This window comes from Dasypus novemcinctus, chromosome 9, assembly GCF_030445035.2.
Source record: "Dasypus novemcinctus isolate mDasNov1 chromosome 9, mDasNov1.1.hap2, whole genome shotgun sequence".
In the NCBI taxonomy this organism is placed as follows: domain Eukaryota; kingdom Metazoa; phylum Chordata; class Mammalia; order Cingulata; family Dasypodidae; genus Dasypus; species Dasypus novemcinctus.
This window is the reverse complement of record NC_080681.1, coordinates 36,865,776-36,877,964: the sequence shown is the minus strand read 5'-3', so window position 1 is coordinate 36,877,964 and position 12,189 is coordinate 36,865,776. Positions and strand designations below refer to the sequence as shown.

Here is a 12,189-nt window from a genome sequence, read left to right as displayed (position 1 = left end):
CATAGATGTGGAATGGACACAACCAATCCAAGGTCCACAGGATGGAGGAATAGAATATGGATTAGAATGGACTTACTGATATTCTATTCATGAACTATTGTGGTTAGTAATCGAAGAAAATGTGGCATTGGTGTGGAGAAAGTGGCCATGGTGGCTGCTGGGTGTGGCGAATGGGAGGAAGAGATGAGATGTGGAGGCGTTTTCGGGACTTGGTGTTGTCCTGGGTGGTGCTGCAGGGACAATTACCGGACATTGTAGATCCTCCCATGGTCCGCTGGATGGAAGGTGGGAGAGTGTGGGCTGCGATGTGGACCATTGACCATGAGGTGCAGCGATGCTCAGAGATGTATTCACCAAATGCAATGAATGTGTCATGATGATGGAGGAGATTGTTGCTATGGGGGGAGTAGTGGGGTGAGGGGGGTGGGGGATACATGGGGGATACATGGGGACCTCATATTTTTTCAATGTAATATTTTTAAAAATGAATTTAAAAAAATGAAATAGGGTGAGAGATGGGGAGAAGAAAAGCATGGTTTAGATCAACAAAGGGGGGAGCCCTTCCCCCAAAAGTCTTTAAACAACAGGTGGTTTTAATGTGCACCATCAACTCCTTTCTGCACAGCGCGAACTTATGGGCAGAGCACTTAAATGACGCCTCTGTGGAACCTGTAGGATAAAGGACAGGGTGCCAGTCTGCCAGTGTCCGGGGAAATGGGGATTCCTGTTAGGAAGGTGATGCCAGTGTCAAGAGGCTCGGGTTTCGTGGTCCAGCGAAATAGGTTTTGCCTTTCTCCTTCCCCGTCTCTCTCTGTGCGTCCCCCATCCCCTCCCACCCTTCCCGATCTTCTCTGAGGGTGGTATAAGAGGAGGAGGCAACCTCCAATCTGACCCAGGTCTGGCAGAGGAATTCCCAGATTGGCTATTTTGAGTGGTAGCTGCTCCCCTCTTATCCAGGGAAGAGCTACGGTGGCGGAGACTCAGCACACGGAAGCCTCTGAGCTTTCCGCGCTTAATTACGGTCGGGGTGAAGTGGGTGTTAGCCTCAGCGTTCCCCAGGAAGAAGCGTCGGATGGGCGCGTCAGAGGCGGGAGTGGCTCGGTCAAGGAGCGGCGGGAGGATTCCCCACTCCCCCCAACCCTACCCTGAAGAAAGCTCGGACGCGGCCGGCGGCAGCCCTCTCCGGCCGGTCCCTGGCGCGGGGTGGCCTCTGCCGGGGAGGAAGGGCCCGGGCCCCGCGGCCTGCGTCACAGCGGGACCGGGACCCCTGGTCTGCGGCGGCGGCGGCGGCGACCCCGGGCCCGGGCGCTGGGCGGCGCTGGCTGCCGCGGACCGGGCTGCGCGCGGGGCGGCGCTAGAGGCGGCTCCGTCCGCGGCCCGGGAGGCCGAGGGGAGGAGGGCTGCGGGGCCGGGGCGTTAGCTGCGTTCCGGCTGGGAGCCCGCGGAGAGCGCGGAGAGGAAGGCGCCGCCGTGGCCGCGGCCGCAGTGCTCTGGGCGTGACGAGCCATGAGCAGCGGTCCCGCGGGCCGCCCCGCCGCCGCCGGCCGCTGCTGAGCCCGGCCGGGAGACCACCCGCCGCTGCCCGGCGCTCGCCCGAGCCGGCACCCCCGCGCCCGGAGGTAAGGAAGGGCGGGGACCTGCGGAGGGATGGCGGGGCGGCCCGCAGCGGGCCCCCGGCTCGATCCGCTAGGCGCGCAGGAACCGGGACTCTCCCCGCCTCGCTCGCGCCCCTGCTTCCTCCCGGCTCTAGGGCAGAGCTCGAGAAGCTGCCCTGCGTGTGGTCCCCGCCCGCCAACTCCTACCCCACCCATCCCAGGCCAGCCTCGGCGCGCGGGCGAGGAGCCCCAGCCCGGAGCCCAGCGCAGCGCGGCCGCGGCAGGTTCTGCGGACCGGGAGATGGGGGTGGGGTGGGGGGCGCGGGGAGGAGCCGGGGCGCCGCCGGGGGCGAGCGTCGTTCTTCGTACCTTGGTAATCCCTGAGCCCCCCGGGCCTGTCCGTTCTGGTCTGCTTCCCCTTACCCATCCCTAAGCCCTTGAAGTTAGCACTTTTGGGGAGGGAGGGGAATTTGAAGATCTCTAAGGAAGGAAGAGCGATGCCTACTCACCTGCAGGACTGGAGGGAAGGGAGAGGGATTTAGCCGGATAGGGCGGGCTCCAGAGTCCAGGTGTCTAGGCCGGAGGTTGAGGCCAGAACCTCGGCCTTCATCCCAAGACGAGGCAAGGAGGTGGTAGGGATGGAGTTAGCAACTCAGGAACCCTACGATGTGCTATGTAGACGTTAATTCCTTTCTTTCTTCCTTCAGCCAATTCTTCCTTCCCCCACTGCACGCCAGACTCCCAATAGTTTTCTTCAAAACCTGGCACCGTACCTGGCTTTGCAATGGCCACAGCCACCTACCTCATATCCTAGTGCGGCTATTTCCGTCTGGAGGCCAAACTTCATTTGCTTTCAAATTCCTTAAGCATTTCAGACAACCAGCTAACCTGTTAGGAACCTCTTCCAGGTTCCCATTCTGAAGAGTGTGAAAAATAAAAATCCACCCATCTCTGTGGGAGTGCTGGCCTTCGGCAGAGGAGGCCTGAACTACCCTATTTGATGCAGCCTTTTGGGGAATGGATAGGTAAAGGAAATCTCAGTCCTATGTTAGTCGCATACTTTCTTACAAGACCTCAGTAATGTAAGGAATCTAGCCTTAATGGACTATATTTCTTGATAGTTACTTAGTCATTTCATGTGCATAAGGCTTCTGTGTGGACCTGTCCTGGCCATCTAAATGAGAAAGGAATAAAAGTGAGGGCAGTCCTCTTGGTTAGCAAAATTGCCAGCGTCAGTTGTGTTTAAACATTCTTCTTTTCAGTGATTTGTGGAAAACTTATAAACTCAAAGTGTCAGTTGAACTTTAAGAAATTTTCTCAGATTCATAAACCATGTGTTGAAACTGTGCAAGCATAGCAGATTAGATTTATACAAATCTTACCCATGAGATTGTATTTCTTGTGACTTTCTTAACTAAAGAATGCCAAGAGTGTAACTCTGATTAGCTTTACTTTGGAGTAATTAACTTAAAGATGGTTTAGAGTTGGGTTGTTTGCTTGCTTGCTTGCTTTTGGGAGCGGGACAAAGCTTTGCAAAGGAGGGATGTTTTTCATGGTTCACATAATAGGTCGACAGCAGATAGGACCAACCAACCCAGTAGTCACATTAGAGACATCAAATATATTCATTTTCTTATTAATAAAATTATCAAAGTCTTTGTTCATGGTACCCATCTCTTACTTCTCAGATTGACTAAGCCTTTATTCAATGAAATGTGTTTTCAAAAGGGAGTGCTCCTAGTAAAAGAAATGTATTAGGGGCTGTAAAAGAAAAGAATGAATGATTTTCCATTTATATGAAGCATGCCTTTTAAAAAAAATTCAAAGGTGGAACTTTTTTAAGTCCTAAGTTCTAATTTTTACCAAATTGTTGCTATGATTTTTTGATAGGCTGTAGTATTAAGTTATAATCACTGATAACAATACAATAAAGCCCAATTTTAAAAGGGAATGGGGTGGAAACATACTTACTTTGTCAAGTATTGTGTTAATGGTTTAATATGGTGCATTACTATAATATAGCGTCACTGCTTCTGAGTACTGAACACACATTATCTCAGATTGTTGCAGCAAACCTCCAAGGTAGATGTGTCATCCACATTTTACAAAAGAATAACCTCAGAGTTTGTGACTTGCCCAAGACTGTATCATTAAGTTAATGGTCTTAATGGAATGAGGCCATTTCCATTCTCCCAAGCTGCCTCTCTTTCTTTTTTCTACATAAATTTTTTTATTAACTTACCATAATGAATATGTATAGAAAACAGATCAAGAAAGTGAAGTCACCTGTCCAGGGTTATCTGTGTAACTAGAATTAGCAAAATTGGAATTTGGAATCAGGGCCATCTGGTTCCAAACCCACGTTCTTGCCACTGATCTCTGTTAAATAACTGATGAAGATCCCTGTCTAATGGACAAGTCTCTCCTGCCCATCAGCTGTTCTCATCCACATGATGATGGTGCTCTGATGGGCTGCAACACACCCAAGATTTTATACACAATTTGGTAGTTTCTGCAGCTGTACATCACTTATGAAAACATATACAACATAGTGAGGATGACATTGCTTTGGAGGTCTACTTGAATCCATTTAATTTCTTTTAAAATAGAAATCATTCTGGACTGGCATAGGGTGAAAAGCAGGGCCTCACACTAGGAAGAGCCGTATCAAATTCTGGCTCTACTACGTAGTTGCCCTGCAAACCAGTTCAAGTTATTGAACTCTGAGCACCAGTTTCCTCATCTAAAATGGGGTTAATAGAGCCTACCTAGCTGGATCATTGTGCAGATTAAATGTAAAAATGCATATTTTTATGGACAGCTCCTGGCACATAGTAGGTGCTCAAAAAGTGATAGGGATTAACACCGGTATATCTTAACTCTGGTTGAAATTTCAGCTGTATTTCACTTTATGTATGTATTAAATGCGTATAGTGATTAGTCATTGCTAACTGTGATTTACTTTTCATAAGATCTAATTTGGTTTTTAGTATCTTAAACTTTTAAATCACATCCTTTTTATTGTAGTTCTGACTTATAAACATTTGCTCATGTTATGTAGTTTTTCCTTTGCTCCACTATGCATATTTATTGTATTTTTACCAGCAATATTTAAGTAGATTGGAATTTCTATTGTTTGGAAAACACAGAATGCCTCCTTTCGGCCTCTGCTGATCTCTTGGCCTGGTTAACCACTCACAGCACCGTGACAATCCCACCGTCTCCCCACCGCAGACCTCACTCTTAACTGAGCCACTACCACATGACATCTTCAAGGCTCAGCCTAAATGCCACCTCAGTCCTGAGAGGAGTTCTTAGATCTCCCTCTCAAATCTTTTGTCAGTTCACTTGTAATTTAGACAATGCTTACAGCCTAATACTTTTTTTCAATTTTCATTTTTTTAGTTATTTGTCCAGGTAATAGCCCATGAAAGACTGTAAACTCTTGGAATTCATGGGACATCTTTCTATTTCTCTATATTCCTTGTGTAATATGAAAAACATGGATGGTATGTTTCGTAAATTGAAGACTAATCAAATATTCTGAGATAAATCCTTACAATAAGTAAGAAGGTAACTCAAATTATATGTGTGGCACATGACTGTTAGTGGCACCCTCCTCTTTGAGACTTGTTCCTCCCAGTCTTTGCCACCAATTTAACTGGCATTTAAATTTACTGAAGGCCGCAGTTCTTAAAGCCTTGGCCATTAGGTGCCATGTTAGGTAGCCGTGTTTCATTAATAAATTGCTCCTTTGGTGATATAATAACCTCCTTAGGTTGCAGATAAATTGAGCAAGTCAGTAGTCTTTGAGTAGTTTGGCATTTTGGATGGGGTAATGGTTCAGATAGATTTTTAAAATTAGGAGTAAGATTTACCTGAGAGAAAGGAATAAGTGCCTTTGAGAGAAGGTTAAGGTAATGAGCAAGGAAGATTTCAAACCACTTTGGTTAGAAATAGGACTCATCATGAAGCAGGCTAGTAAGAAAGGGAATTAATAGATGGGTGTGGGACCTGACAAGAAGTCTGTGTGGACATCAGCAACCCCAAGATGGCTGCTGGAAGACCCTTGCCAAGATTCTGCAACTCAGGAGAAGACTTCTACCAGAAGCCAGGGGAAGCCCGGATATTCCCTAAGGACTTTATCATTGGGCCCTCCTGGGAGATTGATGGGGGAAATAAGCAATCAAAACAGTAAACAGCTGAAACTCCTCCCTGCCATTAGCAAAGGGGTGGGATAATTAACAGTTCAAAAGCCAGGCGCAAGGCCTGAGCTAGCTCTCTTGCTCTCTCGTCCTCTCTTGCCTCTGGACCCGGACTCCAGCTGCCTTCACCCCCACTTGGATCACTACGCAAGTAAAGCTGGGCATTTATAAACTATAATGGAAAATTGTAGCCTGTAAACCAGCCTGCTTTATCACTTTTCAGCCCCTTCCTCTTTACCTGGGACCCCTGATCTGTTATTTTCTCCCATTTCTCTTCCCTCTCTACTTGAATAAATTACTGGCTTAATTCACCCAACATGCTCTTGAAATTCATTTCTCCAGCATAGTCAAAGAACCTAAACAAAACCTGGTAACAATGGCACAGCACAGATTCTAGAGCCAGATTGACCTTCGTGAGAGAACTAGCACAGGGAAAAGACTCAGAAAATCCATGTCACAAATATGAGAAGTGCAAAAAATAAAGGGGAGAAGGTAAAAAGACATAAAGCAAAACTATAGCTTTGTATAATTTCAGTCTGCTAGATCCTGGTCATTCCTGGACTCCGGGAATAGGACCCTGTGAGGTAAAGGTAGGTAAGAGAGGAGAGAAGCTATTGTGACCTTTTCTGTCAAGTACCTTCATATTCTCTCACTTGTTCTCAGGGCTTGCACAGAAAGGCAAGAAGTTTATATCAGTGCTTTGTTTAAAGAAGATAGTTTGGGAGGAATATATTAAAATTTTAAAAGGTTGAAAATGAATGAGCTCTTTCCCAATGTCAGGCATATAACCAAATGGAACCTGTGCATAAAATATCTATCTTCTTTGAAGTGTAACACGCTGATGCAAGTTTGGGGAGTGAATTTAGGATCATTTTCCAAATGCTGGATGGTGGCTCTTTAAAAATGTGGTTCTATAATCCAGTAGATCTAAAAGTGAATAGCATTTGTTAGAGAAATGGTATGAAGAGGGTGCAGAAAAAGAGAGAGAACTGGAAAAATTCAAAAATCAATTTTAAGATGGATCAAAGCTTAGGGAAAGAACTGAAAATGCTCCAGATAACTAAAGTATTTTGAGTCGGAGGAATCCAGGAGATATGTTCTTAAACAACCCTTCTAGGACTCAGAAGAACAAAACTTATTCCCATATGTGAGAAGGCTAGGAAGGTAGAACAAAGAGTAAAGTTATTTAGGCTAAACCAAAACAAAACAAAACAGAAAAACCCCAACAAACCAAAAAACTGCCCAAGGGCTTGAAACAAAAGGAAGGGGCTCACAGAGAAGTGTTTCTCAACCTTTTGTGCATTATCACCCCTCCCTCACCCCATCTCCAGAAACCTTTTACAAGTTATCTTTTAAAATATTTTTTTCTTTTCACCACCCTCTTTGAAAGTTTAGTACCACAGACACACGGTATATGTTTATGTACAGTGGCACTTTGGGGAGCCACAGACTGTTTTTGCAATATCTAAGTTTTGTGGATTTTTCCCCCTCCCCGTCCCAACCCATATCTGCCAGAGATAAGACCACCACCACCACCCCCACCCCTACTGAGAACACTTGGTGGGTGCAAAATTACAAAGGAGCCATTTGAAACTGGAAGTTAGGAAGAATAGTGGATATGTTTGTATGAATGCCCATGATACTTAACACATCCTCTGCAATTGGATTGCTTTTTTGGCCTTATAAAAAGCATACTTTATTGGCTCTTAAACTGAAGTGAACAGGTAGGAAACTTGTCAAGGCATCTAGTTGTCCCAATTTCAGCTTGGTGAAATTAAGTTCATGAACTTATCTTCCAGTGCTTCTTCTAACTATCCTTTTGTTTCCTGGGAGACTTTAGATGCTCAATGCCCCTTATTTCTTCCTTCATCCTGGGAAAGCTCTGATATTAGCCATTCATTCTTCTGACTGGCCAATTATAAATGAGTATAAATTAGTTTGTCTATATTAAGCATTTGTATTTTAAGTCATTTATTTACTATTGTGAAAGACTGTGCTCCATATCAAAGAGATTTCAGGTTTCAACCAGGAGATATTCTGGGGGAAGGGTAGGAGGTCCCTAAAGTCAATCTTGGTTTTCTCATGTCAGGTTCCTTCCTCAGTGTCCCTCTGAAATACAGGCCTGGGCTTCTGACCTCTAATCTTGGGAGCAACCCAGGCTGGAGGAGCTTGTCGTCTTTGTATCTGAATCTGAGCGTGTCCAGCCCTGGCACACTCTCCTCCTTCTCCCAAAGAATCCAGCAAAATTCTGGTCCATCTCTCCTCTCTAGCTTTATTTGTAACCATATTTTTCTTTCCCCTTTCCTTTACTCTGACCCCTTCAGAAATATGTTTTTCAGCTTCTTTTTAATTGTTTCAGTTTTGGACAGGGCAGGAGCCACATCCATCTCTCTTGCTCACTGCTGGATCCACAGCACCTGCACACTGCCTGGAAGCTAGTTGCTCAAGAAATGGTCATGGAATAAATATTTAATGATGTGTTTTACAGTCGCATTCCTTACCTTACCTGCTATCCTAGAATGTATCCATTTCCTGTTCTATTGTTTTGAATTCTGATACTGAAATTTTATAGTGTAATTAGAAGTCTCCTTCTTAGTAGAGACATAAATCATGTATATGTAAATACTTCCACATATGATTTGAAACTAGGAGCATGTATTTTTTTTTTAAATATGAAGTCAGGACATCAAAAAAATTCTAGGCAAAAGTAGTCATTCTTAAATATCTTAGAGATTTATGAAAATTAGAAACAGGTTCAAATACCTTTTTGTGTGGTAAGTGTGAAATGTATAACCTATAAATTCAACTTCTGGAAAAATACTGTAGAGGATAATTTCACTAATAAAGCCTTGGTTTTTTAGGTAACTGTCAGAATGGCTTCATTAGGAAAACATGTCAGGCTAATTTGGGTTACCTCTCTTGTCATTAGCAAGACTCAATATAACATGCTTATTAACAAAGTCAGGAAGTACTGTCTAGCATGTACAAATTTCTAGGTAATGCACAGCTGTACATCACTGTACCCAGAAAATGGTTATCAGTTGAGCAGGAAGCAACTGGAACTGTGCCTAGGGTTTGGATGTAAGTTGAGTGTTTAAGCATTTTATCTAAGGATCTGGATGTCACAATAGAAAACATGGATGTGATATTTACGTAACTGGCCCCGTGGTGGATAGATGGCTTGATGTTGAAGCAAAGATTTGAAGTCAGCTTGGCAAATAAAAGAGAAGAAAATAACAGAAATAGTCAAAATCAAGAAATGAAATTCATTTAAGGGGAAAAGTATAGGGTAGTACCTTGAAGAAAATTCACTAAACTAAATATACTAGATTTTTGTTTGTTTTATGTTCACATCTGTATCCCCATTATTTGGAACAGTACCTGATATGTAGCAATAAATAAATGAATATTTTTTTAGTGAATAAACAGGAAATGCCAGGTGTAGAAAGACTGTGTGATAGAAAATTAATAGACTGAGTAGACAAACTTTTTGGACAAATAATTTATGAGCATATGTCAAATAATTTATGAGTATATGTCAAAGTTTTATTTCATCTTCCCTATAAGAGGATAGGTTTCTGTTAGATCATTTCAAAACTTCATTCTTAGTCGGGGCATTTTATAGGAAAAGTCAATGGGTAGATAATCGTTATTAGACTAGGAAAAAAAATGTGTGTTCAAATTCACTGAACTCTTGACAGCTAACAGTTACTGAGTGGTTGTAGCTGGTTTCTCAGTACAAGTCTTATGCCCATTAAAGTTCCTCAGACAATATTTTGAGCATTTTATCAGGAATGCTAATCCATTCACAGAAGGTTGTAAATTATATCTCCCAATCAGGTTCTGTCCCAGATCAAGTTGGAAACTTAAAAAAAAAAATCAGTCACACTCTTTTACTGAGACAGTCTTTCCAATTTTCTTTTGGTCAAGGAAGGATCCATCTATCACATTCCATTTTTGTGTTTAGGTCATTGAGTTTGTTACCTAATCATTCACATTTTAGATTTTCAAATTTATGCTATATATAGGCAATCATATTTACCAGAAATATTTCTTTAAAAACTGGATAACACTTTGACATGGTTTTCCACATTAGGGAAATTTTTCTAAACATGATCTAAACTGTCAGAATCAGATCACTGAAACTGTAGGCCGTAGAGCAAATAGTGGCCTAGACTCCTGGGAGAATGCTGTATGCATTGTTACCATTTACGAAGTGTAGCACTGTCCCTTAATAGTGGCATTGTGATGCCAAATTAAATGAAATTCTCCTCTTTTTTTTTTTTTTTTCTTTTTCTTTTGGCGGTATTGGGAATTGAACCTGGGACCTCATATATGTGAAGCAGGTGCTCAACCACTGAGCTAACCTGCTCCCTGAAATTCACCCCTAAATGTGACATTTTTGCATGGCATGGTAAAATTAGGTTTATTCACTTATATTCTGGTAGGAAGGAGAACATGTTCTTAATGAACCCCTTGAAATAGCTTTGTTATCAGAAGTAAAGAGTCTCCAAATGAAGTAATAACTGCCATTCTGAGTAGTTTTGTGGACTAGGCAAACCTATATATAGTCAATTCTCGTTATTTGATGATTCTGTCATTGAGAATTTGATACTGGGTAAAATTTACTGTTACCCCAAAATCAATGCAACACTTCTCTGATCATTCCCAACGTGTACAGAAAGGAAAAAATTTAAGTTTCCAAACTGCATATTCCCAGCTAAGATCGAACAAGCAACATTCTGCCTCCTTGTTTCAACTTTTGTACTATAAACAAATGTACTTTTTGTAGTGTATTAAGTGCCACATTTTTCACATTTTTGTGTTATTTATTGGTGATTTCACTGTTTGAAATGGCCCCTGAACATGTGCTGACGTGCTGTCTAATGTTCCAAAGCACAAGAAGGCTGTGAAGTGTCTTATAGGGAGAAAACATATGTGCTAGTGAAGCGTCATTCAGGGCATGAGTTTTAGTGTTGTTGACCATGAGTTCAGTATTAATGAATCAACAGTATATATTAAATAAGACATCTGTAAACAGAAACACACGTAAAACAAGGTTATGTATAGCTCGGTTCATGAAAATGTGGTGAAGGGGAGCACTGGTTCAGTGTTTGCTAATTCAGTGTTTTTTGTTTTTTGTTTTTAAACATTACTGTTTTTGTTTTTTTAAGATTTTTTTTTTTTTATTTCTTTCTCTCCCCTTTTCCCTTCCCTCCCTGTTGTCTGCTCTCTGTGTCCGCTCGCTGTGTGTTCTTCTGTGTCCTCCTGCATTCTTGTCAGCAGCACTGGGAATCTGTGTCTCTTCTTATTGTGTCATCTTGCTGCATCAGCTCTCCATGTGTCCAGCACCACTCCTGGGCAGGCTGTGCTTTTCCTGTGCAGGGCGGCTCTCCTTGAGGGGCGCACTCCTTGCACATGGGGCTCCCCTATGCTAGGGACACTCCTGCATGGCATGGTACTCCTTGTGCACATCAGCACTGCGCATGAGCCAGCTCACCACATGGATCAGGGGGTCCTGGGTTTGAACCTTGGACCTCCCATGTGGTAGGCAGACACTCTATCAGTTGAGCCAAATCTGCTTCCCTGTTAATTGAGTGTTGTGGCTTTATAGAACATAACTACTGCAAATAATGAGAATTGACTGTATGTCACATTTTCTATAGCATCATCATAGACTCCATGATAGTGGAGCCATCTACCAATAAGGTTTTGTTGTTTGTAGATGTAGTTAGAGTAAGCAAAATTTAAACAATCCTTAACAAAAGCTAGTTGCATTTTTCTAAGAGTACTTCTCTAAATTCCAATCATTAAAAAGATTGCATTTACATTCTTCTGAGGGTCCATTAGTTTGTGGTCACAACTTTTCCTATAGGATGTTCTTTATGGTGATAGCATACTGGGAATTTTATGAGTTCCAGAATTCTTAAGGGTGTGTTCATGTTGGGTAGTTTTAAGAGTGTAGTTTATTCAACTCCTACCAAAAATGAGTTTCTCGCATGTAAGGATTACTGGATAACATTCCAATCAAAGAGAAATTAATATTTTGATGTAGATGGCATAGCTAATAATCAGACATGTTTAACTTAGAAGCCTTTGGATTATAGATATTTTAAAAGATGCCCTCCAAATGCACTGAGGTAATTTTCTAAATTGGGGGTCGGAGATAATCTAACAAAGAGGAAAGGCACTTTCCCAAATAACCCTCAGAAAATAAAACATCAGTGGTAGAATAGCTTTATATTGCTTAACCTCTAGAATATAACATTTATGAACTCTGAAAAAATAAAATAAAAACCAGCTATTTGAAGACAGTGAAGAACAACTAAAAGCAAGTAGAAACTGGAGGGCGTTGATTCTTAAAAGAAAGGACTTACATTGAGTGAGAT

The 12,189-nt window shown here is 42.5% G+C and overlaps 1 protein-coding gene across 1 annotated transcript in view; it reads left to right on the top strand.

Moving 5' to 3' along the window:
• Positions 1-1,379: 1,379 nt before the first annotated feature.
• LRRC8C (leucine rich repeat containing 8 VRAC subunit C) overlaps positions 1,380-12,189 on the top strand; it is a 101,405-nt gene continuing 90,595 nt past the window's right edge. The window contains exon 1 of the mRNA XM_004478041.3: positions 1,380-1,619. The gene's annotated coding sequence lies outside the window, so the exon portion shown is untranslated. The remainder of the gene's footprint in view (positions 1,620-12,189) is intronic.